Source organism: Lactuca saligna, chromosome 8 (genome assembly GCF_052625555.1).
Source record: "Lactuca saligna cultivar CGN05327 chromosome 8, ASM5262555v1, whole genome shotgun sequence".
NCBI classification, from domain to species: domain Eukaryota; kingdom Viridiplantae; phylum Streptophyta; class Magnoliopsida; order Asterales; family Asteraceae; genus Lactuca; species Lactuca saligna.
The window spans coordinates 40,777,849-40,789,671 of NC_136424.1; positions in this window are offsets into that span (position 1 = coordinate 40,777,849).

Below are 11,823 nucleotides of genomic sequence, written 5' to 3' on the forward strand. Positions count from 1 at the left end.
GCGGAGGATGTCATGTAAAGTATCACAACCAATGTACATAGTAAGCTTAGTAAACACAATCATTACATTACATAGAAGTATTTACATTTGTTTGAAAGTAAAGTTATACATGATTATAGATATATACATCCAAAATGAACAAAAGTAAAGACGAGACTGCTAAAATGCTCCGTCTTCTCCAAAAGATCGTAGGGTACCTGTATAATGTGGACCTGAGAATACAAGCAGTTTTGAAAATATCAGCATAAAGCTGGTGAGTTCATAAGCGGTTTGTTTCTGAAAATGAACAAGTTTTCCTTTAGTTCTCTGAAAAAGTTGTTATCCAAGAAAATCCCATATTTTCTTATAAGTAAAGTTAAGTTATCCGTTTGTTACACAATTTGGTTAAGAGCAGTTTAGTTATCCAAGGAAAAACCCTTATTTTCTTAGAAGTTTGTGATTGGTTATCGATTCGGAATGCAGTGTATGAATATCTACCGTACTTGTTATATTAAAGTTGAGTATTCTGAAAGCCTAGTTATCCTTGAAAGCACATTAGTTTTAACACGTATATAAAACTAATAAGTAAGTAGAAAAGTTTTCATAATCTAAATTGCGAGTTCCATAACCATACAATAGACTAGATAAGGCTCGGAACGGGGCCAATATCGTTTTATGACTTTTGTCACCTTTGGACCTTTCAGTCCGACTGTAGCTAGCAGTCAGGTGCGGGGTAGTCAATCCCATATAGATCTGTACACCCAAGTCACGTTCTCCCTCCAAGAGATTCTGGTTACAGGGGTAGTCCTACACTCTCGTAACTAGGGGGAGTGTTACAAGGATGTGTCTCCAATCTTAAGATTAATGAATTAAAAGATAATAAAACGGGAAATTCTGTTTTATTGGTCCTTCACTCTCGTATCTAGGGGGAGTGTTATCAAGGACGTGTCTAAAGTTCTAATTTTAATGTTATTAGTCCTTCACTCTCGTATTTAGAGGGAGTGTTATCAAGGATGTGCCTAAAGTTCTAATTTTAATGTGATTAGTCCTTCACTCTCGTATCTAGGGGGAGTGTTATCAAGGACGTGTCTAAAGTTCTAAGTTTAATGTTATTAGTCCTTCACTCTCGCATCTAGGGGGAGTGTTATCAAGGATGTTTTTAAAGTTCTAACGTTCATGCTTTTAATAGTAAAGATACAGAAAAATCATTTGTGAAATATAAAATATAGCATTTTATAACGAGTTTCACAAACAGTTTGAAAACTAACTCTGCAAGTTAAACGGTTGGTTAATAAAATTTCCAGTGTTAAAAGAATAAGGAATATGAAACATTTCAAATGAGAAAATAAGTTTGAGTACAAGATATTCTTGTACTTTTTCTTGTACCCCCCCCCTGAAAACATTGAAAACACGGAAAAAGGTGTAGGGGTATGAACTCACCAGTCGAGAAATGTGTCAGTTAGGATGCTAAGTGTCAGTTCGGGGCTTGAATACACGCGAGGTTCCTATGTAATATGAAGAGATACATAATTGTATCTAATTAGACTTTGAACTACCAATTAAGTAAGACAGTACACTCCGAGGCGCGAAAACACTTCAATTCAAGTGTTAGGAGTGATCCGGGTTGCATCTAAGGAGGTGTAAGGCCTAGATATGGAGTTTGCTCTTCAAGAGTAAACTCCTAATGGATCTTAAGGCCCATAGACCATATCCCGATGAGTTTACAGTCGTAAGCTCATGGGTGGTGTGTTTTTGGATGCTTAATGGTCTTATAACACTTGAGAAGTTAGGCTAGGTTCAATTCTAAGGCAAGGGAAGTGAATTGATCAACATATGGACCATTTTAAGGAGTTTACGGCTGTAAACTAGGAGTTTACGACCTTAAAATATCATGTACCCTTTCCTTATGTGTTTTGGTGATCCTATGTTAAGCACAAGTGGTTCTAGTCCAAAGTACAAGTCATGGAATGAAGTTAGGGCACCATTTGACCACTTTATAGGAGTTTACGACCCAAGAACCATTCCTTGGGGGGTTTATGGCCGTAATCTCCTAAGGAGGTGGTTTCTCTCATATTTAATGTAACATCCAAAATTTCAAACAAATTTAAACTTTTAAAAACATGTCAAGTTCATCAAAATATTACAATTTTGTTTTCAAAACATTGTGTATCAGAGTCTTTTCCCCAAAAATAACATAATAGGAGCAGCTATACGATCACGCCTTATTTTGTTTTCAAAACATTGTTTATCAAAGTGCCTGAGAAGAATTGAACTAAAGTCTGTTAAGTAAATTGACAACCTAATAAAAATGGTGGGAAGAACAGATGAATGATTAAAAATGGAAAACCTGTGAACGAACAATTGTTGATTCAACACCAAATTTTCTACAAAATCTTGGTTTAGGGCTTCTCTGCCACCTGCTTCCTGTCTACAAAATTTTGGTCTAGAAAAATTAAGCCGGGAAAACAAAAGGATTTAGCAAGATAGGGTTCTGGTAGAAGAATGAAAACATAGGGAAAAAAATCAACCGAAACACACCTTAATAAGACATAGGGCTTGTAAATTAGAGAAATAGAAGAAGTAATGTAACACCGAAAATTTTCAAAACAAAATTTTCAATTTTTATAAAACATAATTCCATTGAAATTCATTAAACAACCATTTTAATTATCCAAACAAGAGAATACAAAATCCCAAGATCATGATATCAAGCTCCGAATGTGTGTGTGTACGGATCAAGCCGGCACCTTCCCGCGGTCGTCACTAGTACCTGAAACAATAACATCAACACTGTAAGCACAAGGCTTAGTGAGTTCCCCAAAATACTACATATAACACATATTAGCCACTCGAGGCTATAACTCTGTGGGTCCGTGCACCCAAACTCTGTGAACCCTCGGGTTCTAACTCTGTGAACCTTCCGGTTCTAACTCTGTAAACATGCATAGCATCAAACACATAGAAGTAATGCAGTACAACACATAACATACATAGCATACAAATACTCTATCACATAACTCTGGTTACCTACTCAAGGTAAAGTATAGTGAGAAGACTCACCTCGCGTGTCTCGGTAAATCGTAAACCTGAAATCGCTAATCACTCGACCTGTCGAGCTGTCGTCCCCCTATAGCACAATACACCTCTAATTAACACTTTCCCCACTGGGGTTGACCACACTATAACAAGTCAATCTAGGTCAACGCTGGTCAACGGTCAATGGTCAACTTTGACCGGACTCGGTGAGTACCCAGGCGACTCGGCGAGTCTGGGCATGTACACCAATTTCCCTGGAATCCTCCCTTGACACGTCGAGCATTCCCTCAACTCGACGAGTTCCACCTGGCACGAGTTGTGGGGCCACCACAACTCAACTCGCCGAGTCTCAAGAACAACTCGGCGAGTCCAGCTAGACTCAGTCCACCTATCTATTCTGACTCCCCCTTGACTCACTTAGTCCACCTTTCCCAACTCGGCGAGGCCACTCACAGAGTGGTCGGGCAACATTCATGCTACTCGCCGAGTCTGTTCTTCGGACTCGGCGAGTCCATGCCATGCACTGACTCAATCTTGCTCTAAAGGTCAGATCCAGTTCATTAATCCATAGATCCAGTCCCTCCAAGTTCATTTAGCACGTAAAGTTACAATCTTGATGCACATACAACCTTTATATGACCATATATGATGTTTATGACTCAAATACTAAAACACAAGGCCAAAGACTCTATTGTCACTCATAAAGCTTGATGAGTGAGGCTCTCTGGACTTCTATGGATCCAGATCCATGGTCTCAACTCAAAGAGGAAACCAATGGGCATCAAATCATCCCATAAATGACCACCACAAGCCCTAAATTGCATCATGCTTCACTAAACAGAAAATGGTCCGAGATAATACCTCTAGAGTGATGATCTAAGCTCCAAATCCACGAAATAGCAACCACCTTTGCTTCCTCTTGCCTAGGGTCTCCTTCTTCTTGCTAGATAACACACACAAGATCAAGAATGGCTCCTTTCTCTTCACAAATAGCTAAAGAACACAAGGGTTACTCACTGAGGGTTGGGTGAGCACAAATGACGGCCATAAGGCCCTTTAAATAGGCCTCAAACCCGGAGATTTAGGGTTTCATTACACAGCGCAGACTCGCCGAGTCCATATCCTGGACTCGCCGAGTCCAGGCGCGCACCAATGTTCAATTCCGCGTCTCTACTCGGCGAGTCTGAGCTCCAACTCGCCGAGTCCCTCTCACAATATGACAAAATTATATTTACAAAATACCTGGTAAAATCCGGATGTTACAACTCTCCCCTACTAGAACTAGACTTCGCCCTCGAAGTCTCGCTCTAAAATAGCTCCGGATGCTGCTCCCGCATCATACCCTCCGGCTCCCAGGTCATTTCTGATCCCTTCCGATGTTGCCACTGTACCAATACCAGAGGTACCTCCTTGTTCCTCAAAATCTTGATCTTCCGATCCCTAATAGCCACTGGTCTCTCAGCATAATTCAGGCTTGCATCTACCTGAATATCCTCTAATGGAACCACTGCCGACTCGTCGGCTATACATTTCCTCAACTGCGATACATGAAAAGTGTTGTGAATCTGCCCCAACTCTGCTGGTAACTCCAGCCGATAGGCTACCCGTCCTACCCTTTCGATCACACGAAACGGACCTATAAACCGGGGCCCCAATTTGCCCCTCTTCCTGAACCGGATCACTCCTTTCCAAGGAGAGACCTTCAGGAGAACAAAGTCGCCGACCTGAAATTCCAGCTCGGACCGACGTCTATCCGCGTAACTCTTTTGTCGGCTCTGAGCGGTCAATAACCTCTGTCTGACCAGCTGTATCTGCTCTGTCGTCTGATTCATGATCTCCGTACTACCCATTACCCTTTGTCCAACCTCTCCCCAACATATGGGAGTCCGACACCTCCTACCATACAACAGCTCAAAGGGCGGCATACCGATGCTCGAATGATGGCTGTTATTGTAGGAAAACTCCGCCAAAGGCAAATACGTATCCCAACTACCCCCAAAGTCCAATACACATGCCCGAAGCATGTCCTCAAGTGTCTGAATCGTCCGCTCACTCTGGCCGTCGGTCTGGGGGTGGTATGCGGTACTAAAATGCAGCTTAGTACCCAACTCCTCATGAAATTTCTTCCAGAAGTGGGAGGTGAAACGCACATCGCGGTCTGAAACGATCGAGATCGGCACCCCGTGCCGAGATACAACCTCCCTCACATAAATCTCCGCCAACTTCTCCGCCGAAGAACTCTCACTGATGGCAAGGAAGTGAGCGCTCTTCGTCAACCTATCCACAATCACCCAAATTGCATCGACTCCTCTGGCAGTCCTCGGCAATTTGGTGATGAAATCCATAGTGATCTGTTCCCACTTCCATTCGGGAACCTCCAATGGCTGCAACTTGCCATGCGGTCTCTGGTGTTCGGCCTTTACCCTTCGACAGGTCAAACACCTCTCGACAAACCATGCGACATCCCTCTTCATACAAGGCCACCAATACTCCTTCCTTAGGTCCAAATACATCTTTGTAGCCCCGGGATGGATCGAAAATTTCGATCTATGAGCCTCCTCCATCAATGTAGTACGTGTACCGCCTACAAACGGTACCCAGATCCGGCCCTGATAAGTCATAAGGCCTCGACTATCCGATACGAACTCCGAAACCAACCCAACGACCCGCTCTCTCTTCTGCATCTCCGGACGCACAGCCTCGGCCTGTGCCCCACGAATGGCGTCCAGAACTGGAGCTATCACAGTCAGTCGCAAACATACATTTCGCAGTGGAGCACTCTCCGCCCTGCGACTCAATGCGTCGGCTACCACATTAGCCTTGCCCGGGTGGTACAAAATCTCGCAATCATAATCCTTGACCACATCTAACCACCTTCTTTGCCGCATGTTTAGGTTAGGCTGATCCATCAGGTACTTCAAGCTCTTATGGTCCGTGTAAATCGTACATCGAACCCCATACAAGTAGTGCCGCCAAATCTTGAGGGCGAACACCACTGCCCCCAACTCCAGATCATGTGTGGGGTACCTCGTCTCGTGAGGCTTCAACTGCCTCGATGCATATGCTATCACATGTCCCTTCTGCATCAGTACCACTCCCAGTCCTAAAATCGATGCATCACAGAATACCACAAAACCCTCCATCCCTTCCGGAAGAGCTAATACCGGAGCTTCACACAACCTCTGGCGAAGCGTCTCAAAGGAGGTCTGCTGCTCGGGACCCCATAGAAATGTAACACCCTTCCGGGTCAATCTGGTGAGTGGAACCGCAATCTTGGAGAAATCCTTAATAAACCTCCGATAATACCCTGCCAACCCAAGGAAACTCCGGATCTCAGAAGGTGACCTTGGCACCTCCCACCTCATCACTGCGTCAACCTTGGCCGGATCGACCAATATCCCCTTCTAGTTAACGAGATGTCCCAGAAACTGGACCTCCCGCAACCAAAAATCGCACTCGGAAAACTTTGCATAAAGTTTCTCCGATCTCAAAACTCCAAGAACCTCCCTCAAATGCTCCTCATGCTGCTCTCTAGATCTCGAATATACCAGAATATCATCAATGAACACAATCACCGACCGATCCAACATCGGCCGACATACCCTGTTCATGAGGTCCATGAATACAGCCGGGGCATTGGTGAGCCCATAAGGCATCACCACAAACTCATAATGCCTATAGCGCGTCCTGAATGCTGTCTTCTGGACGTCCTCGTCCCGTACTCTCACCTGATGATAGCCCGACCTCAAATCAATCTTGGAGAACCAAGATGCTCCCTGTAACTGATCGAATAAATCGTCGATCCCCGGCAACGGGTAACGGTTCTTGACCGTCAACTTATTCAGTTCCCGATAATCAATACACATGCGATGCGAGCCATCTTTGTTCTTCACAAACAGGATGGGTGCTCCCCACGGCGAGCTACTCGGCCGAATAAACCCCTTCCCCAGCAACTCCTGAAGTTGCGAGGATAACTCCTGCATTTCTGGAGGCGCAAGGCGATACGGCACCTTAGCGATAGGCGCCGCTCCCGGAACCAAATCGATACCAAACTCCACTTGCCTCACGGGAGGCACACCTGGTAATTCTTCGGGAAAGACATCTGGAAACTCACGCACCACCGGAACTTCATCCACCGAACTCGGTCTCTCGGAGATCACTCGCGTATCCATCACATACGCCACAAAACCCTTACAGCCCTGCTGTAAACACTGCCTCGCCCTAGCAGCCGAACAAAAGGCTGATCCAGAACGTGTACCCTCGCCGTAAACTGCAAGAACTCCCCCACTAGGATCTCGTATAGTCACCAGCTGACGCTCGCAATCGATAACCGCGCCGAATCGGCTCAACCAGTCCATGCCCACTATAACACAGACATCACCCATCGCAATAGGAATCAGGTCGATCGGGAACTCAACCCCAAAAATCTCCAATACACATCCCCGGAGGACCTCCGTGGCACAAATCACTCTGTCAGCGGCTATGGAAACCCGCAGGGGCCGACTCAGTGCCCCACGACTAACACTGATATGCTGACTAAATGCCAAAGATACAAAAGATCGACTCGCACCAGAGTCAAATAACACTAAAGCAGGTACAGAATTCACAAGGAAGGTACCTATGCATAGCATAATATAAGCATAATATCTCGACACCATAAGTAAATAATAAAAGAAAGCGTACCAGCCACAACGTCGGGTGCAGCGCGGACCTCTTCCGCAGTCAGCTGAAAGGCTCTCCCCCGAGCCCTCGGTGCCTCGGCCTTCACGGGCCGACTCTCTGTAGCAGTAGCTCTGATGGCGGCGGGAGCAGACCCCTGAGATGCTCCGCGCAGCAGCGGACACTCTACCTTCCGGTGTCCGGTCTGGTTACAGTGGAAGCACACTATAAACCCCTTGGGGCAGTCCTTGGCCATATGCCCTTCCTTGCCACATTTGTAGCAAGACCCCGCTCGACCGACTCCATCGTGACCCTTGCTGCACTTTCCACAAGTGCGGCCCTTTTGGCTCCCGGGTCGGGGATCAGCGGGCTTGGCCCGCTTGGCTGCCGGCTGGGACTGTGCCGGCCGCCGATCCCTCCCCAGAGACTGCGCCTCCTCCCTGGCCTGAGTCTCAAGCTCAATCTCCCTCTTTCGAGCATTTGCCTGAAGCTCGGAAAATGTCCGATACGAGGAGTTCGCAGCGAACTCCCGAATATCCCGTCTCAGGATGCTTAGGTAACGGCTCATACGTGCCTGCTTGGTGGACACGTGCTCAGGGCAGAACATCGCCCTCTCATGAAACATCCTCGTAATAGCTGTGACTGACTCGGTACCTTGCTTGAGGGTCAGAAACTCCTGTGTCAGACGTTCCCTCTCCACCTGAGGAACGTACTCATCTCGGAACATGGTAGTGAACCTCTCCCAGGTCACTGCCGAAAGCTCAGTCGGTGTGAAGTGTGCCGTCACAAACTTCCACCAGTCCTTCGCTCCCAAGCGAAGCTGGTTCAGCGCGAACTGAACCTTCAAATGCTCAGGGGACGAGCAAGTGAAGAAGCATCCCTCCATATCAGATATCCACCTCATAGCTGCCACTGAATCCTGCGTACCATCAAACTCTGGTGGCTTGGTGTTGCTGAACTCCCTAAACAATGTCGCATCACCTCCCTGGGGTCTTGCCGCAGCAATCGCTGCGGTAGCCGCTGCAACCGCAGCCTAAGAAAGAGAGGCATAGCGCTCGTCAAATGTCTCAATCAATGCGGTCTTAATGGACCCGAACATCTCTGGTAACTCAGCTCTGATGACCGTAGCCACCTCCTCATGAATGATCTGTCGAATCTCCTCATCGCTAGTTCCGGCATCCTCCAGCATGTGACGTGTCCTCACCATGATCAACCTCTGAAATACAACATGCGATAATTAGAATTTACTCAAACACTTTTACATTTGACAATCCACCCCTCCTTGATTCTTGGTATCCTAAGATTCTTATTTGGACTGTGTACCGCACCGGTGCTTTCAGTAGTACGGGCCCAATACTACTGTCCGCACCGTCTCAGTACACACCCCAAATCTTCCTCTTCGGATCCCAATCCCCAAGTACTCTATTATACTTAAATCACTCTGTAACAGGTCTCACACAAAGTCCTAGCTGCTACCTAATTAATCTCAGCATCTCATAGCAGCTCACCCTTCCCTAGGCTAAGGCATCACAAAACAGGCCACTCTAGTCCTATTAGCAATACCTAGCCTACTCTAGCATGCAAATACATCAGATTAATAATAATTATCACATAATATAAAATTATTTTGGGAATTCACCGTTCGGGCGCTGGCTGATCGTACACACGTTCCTTCCTGGAAAATCTTTTACTCTTAGAAAACTTTGGTTTTATTTTGAAATATCTCTTCAATTCCTCAGTTTGAGTTCAAATACCCCCGAAGGTGTACCCGAATCCCTAAAACCAAGGCTCTGATACCAATTTATAACACCGAAAATTTTCAAAACAAAATTTTCAATTTTTATAAAACATAATTCCATTGAAATTCATTAAACAACCATTTTAATTATCCAAACAAGACAATACAAAATCCCAAGATCATGATATCAAGCTCCGAATGTGTGTGTGTACGGATCAAGCCGGCGCCTTCCCGCGGTTGTCACTAGTACCTGAAACAATAACATCAACACTGTAAGCACAAGGCTTAGTGAGTTCCCCAAAATACTACATATAACACATATTAGCCACTCGAGGCTATAACTCTGTGGGTCCGTGCACCCAAACTCTGTGAACCCTCGGGTTCTAACTCTGTGAACCTTCCGGTTCTAACTCTGTAAACATGCATAGCATCAAACACATAGAAGTAATGCAGTACAACACATAACATACATAGCATACAAATACTCTATCACATAACTCTGGTTACCTACTCAAGGTAAAGTATAGTGAGAAGACTCACCTCGCGTGTCTCGGTAAATCGTAAACCTGAAATCGCTAATCACTCGACCTGTCGAGCTGTCGTCCCCCTATAGCACAATACACCTCTAATTAACACTTTCCCCACTGGGGTTGACCACACTATAACAAGTCAATCTAGGTCAACGTTGGTCAACGGTCAATGGTCAACTTTGACCGGACTCGGTGAGTACCCAGGCGACTCGGCGAGTCTGGGCATGTACACCAATTTCCCTGGAATCCTCCCTTGACACGTCGAGCATTCCCTCAACTCGACGAGTTCCACCTGGCACGAGTTGTGGGGCCACCACAACTCAACTCGCCGAGTCTCAAGAACAACTCGGCGAGTCCAGCTAGACTCAGTCCACCTATCTATTCTGACTCCCCCTTGACTCACTTAGTCCACCTTTCCCAACTCGGCGAGGCCACTCACAGAGTGGTCGGGCAACATTCATGCTACTCGCCGAGTCTGTTCTTCGGACTCGGCGAGTCCATGCCATGCACTGACTCAATCTTGCTCTAAAGGTCAGATCCAGTTCATTAATCCATAGATCTAGTCCCTCCAAGCTCATTTAGCAAGTAAAGTTACAATCTTGATGCACATACAACCTTTATATGACCATATATGATGTTTATGACTCAAATACTACAACACAAGGCCAAAGACTCTATTTTCACTCATAAAGCTTGATGAGTGAAGCTCTCTGGACCTCTATGGATCCAGATCCATGGTCTCAACTCAAAGAGGGAACCAATGGGCATCAAATCATCCCATAAATGACCACCACAAGCCCTAAATTGCATCATGCTTCACTAAACAGAAAATGGTCCGAGATAATACCTCTAGAGTGATGATCTAAGCTCCAAATCCACGAAATAGCAACCTCCTTTGCTTCCTCTTGCCTAGGGTCTCCTTCTTCTTGCTAGATAACACACACAAGATCAAGAATGGCTCCTTTCTCTTCACAAATAGCTCAAGAACACAAGGGTTACTCACTGAGGGTTGGGTGAGCACAAATGACGGCCATAAGGCCCTTTAAATAGGCCTCAAACCCGAAGATTTAGGGTTTCATTACACAGCGCAGACTCGCCGAGTCCATATCCTGGACTCACCGAGTCGAGGCGCGCACCAATGTTCAATTCCGCGTCTCTACTCGGCGAGTCTGAGCTCCAACTCGCCGAGTCCCTCTCACAATATGACAAAATTAGATTTACAAAATACCTAGTAAAATCCGGATGTTACAAGTAACCCTAAGGTCGTCGGACCTGATATTGCCGGCAAGGGGAGGGGAGGTGAGATCTTGTAGTGATAGTACCTGAAGGTTTCTAGTTCGAATGATTTGGGCTCTGTGGAACCTTGATGCGAGGCCAATCATCAAGCATCCTAGTGCTTTGTCGCAGTGGAAGGTGCGTTATGAGTGTTGATTCGCTTAGGTGGCGAAGCAGCAGTAGTGGTGAAACTTAAAACCCTAAGTCGTCGGTGTCTTAGTCGATAACTTGTACCAAAAAACCCTAAAGCGCTATGAGACAGGAGTGCATCCTGAATCTCTTTCATTGAGATGGGATATCTTGAAGTAGAGATGTATAGCAGTCCGATAGGGCGGGGATAATTTACCCATGCGGTACAACCAAACGAAAGTATTGGGCTAAAAATATACGTGTAATTGATGGTCGCCATTTTGTGATCTTCAGGAATGAACGCTGAGTTTTTAAGAAAAAAATTGTAGACTGGTTATATGAGTTGTAGTAGAGATGATATCATGATTAGGGTTTGCAAGAGAAGGGGAGAAGATAACGAATGGAGATCTTGAAGCAGGGTGTTTAAAATTCTTAGAATTTTAAGAGAATTTCGTTTCCCCCTTTTAAGAAACGCGT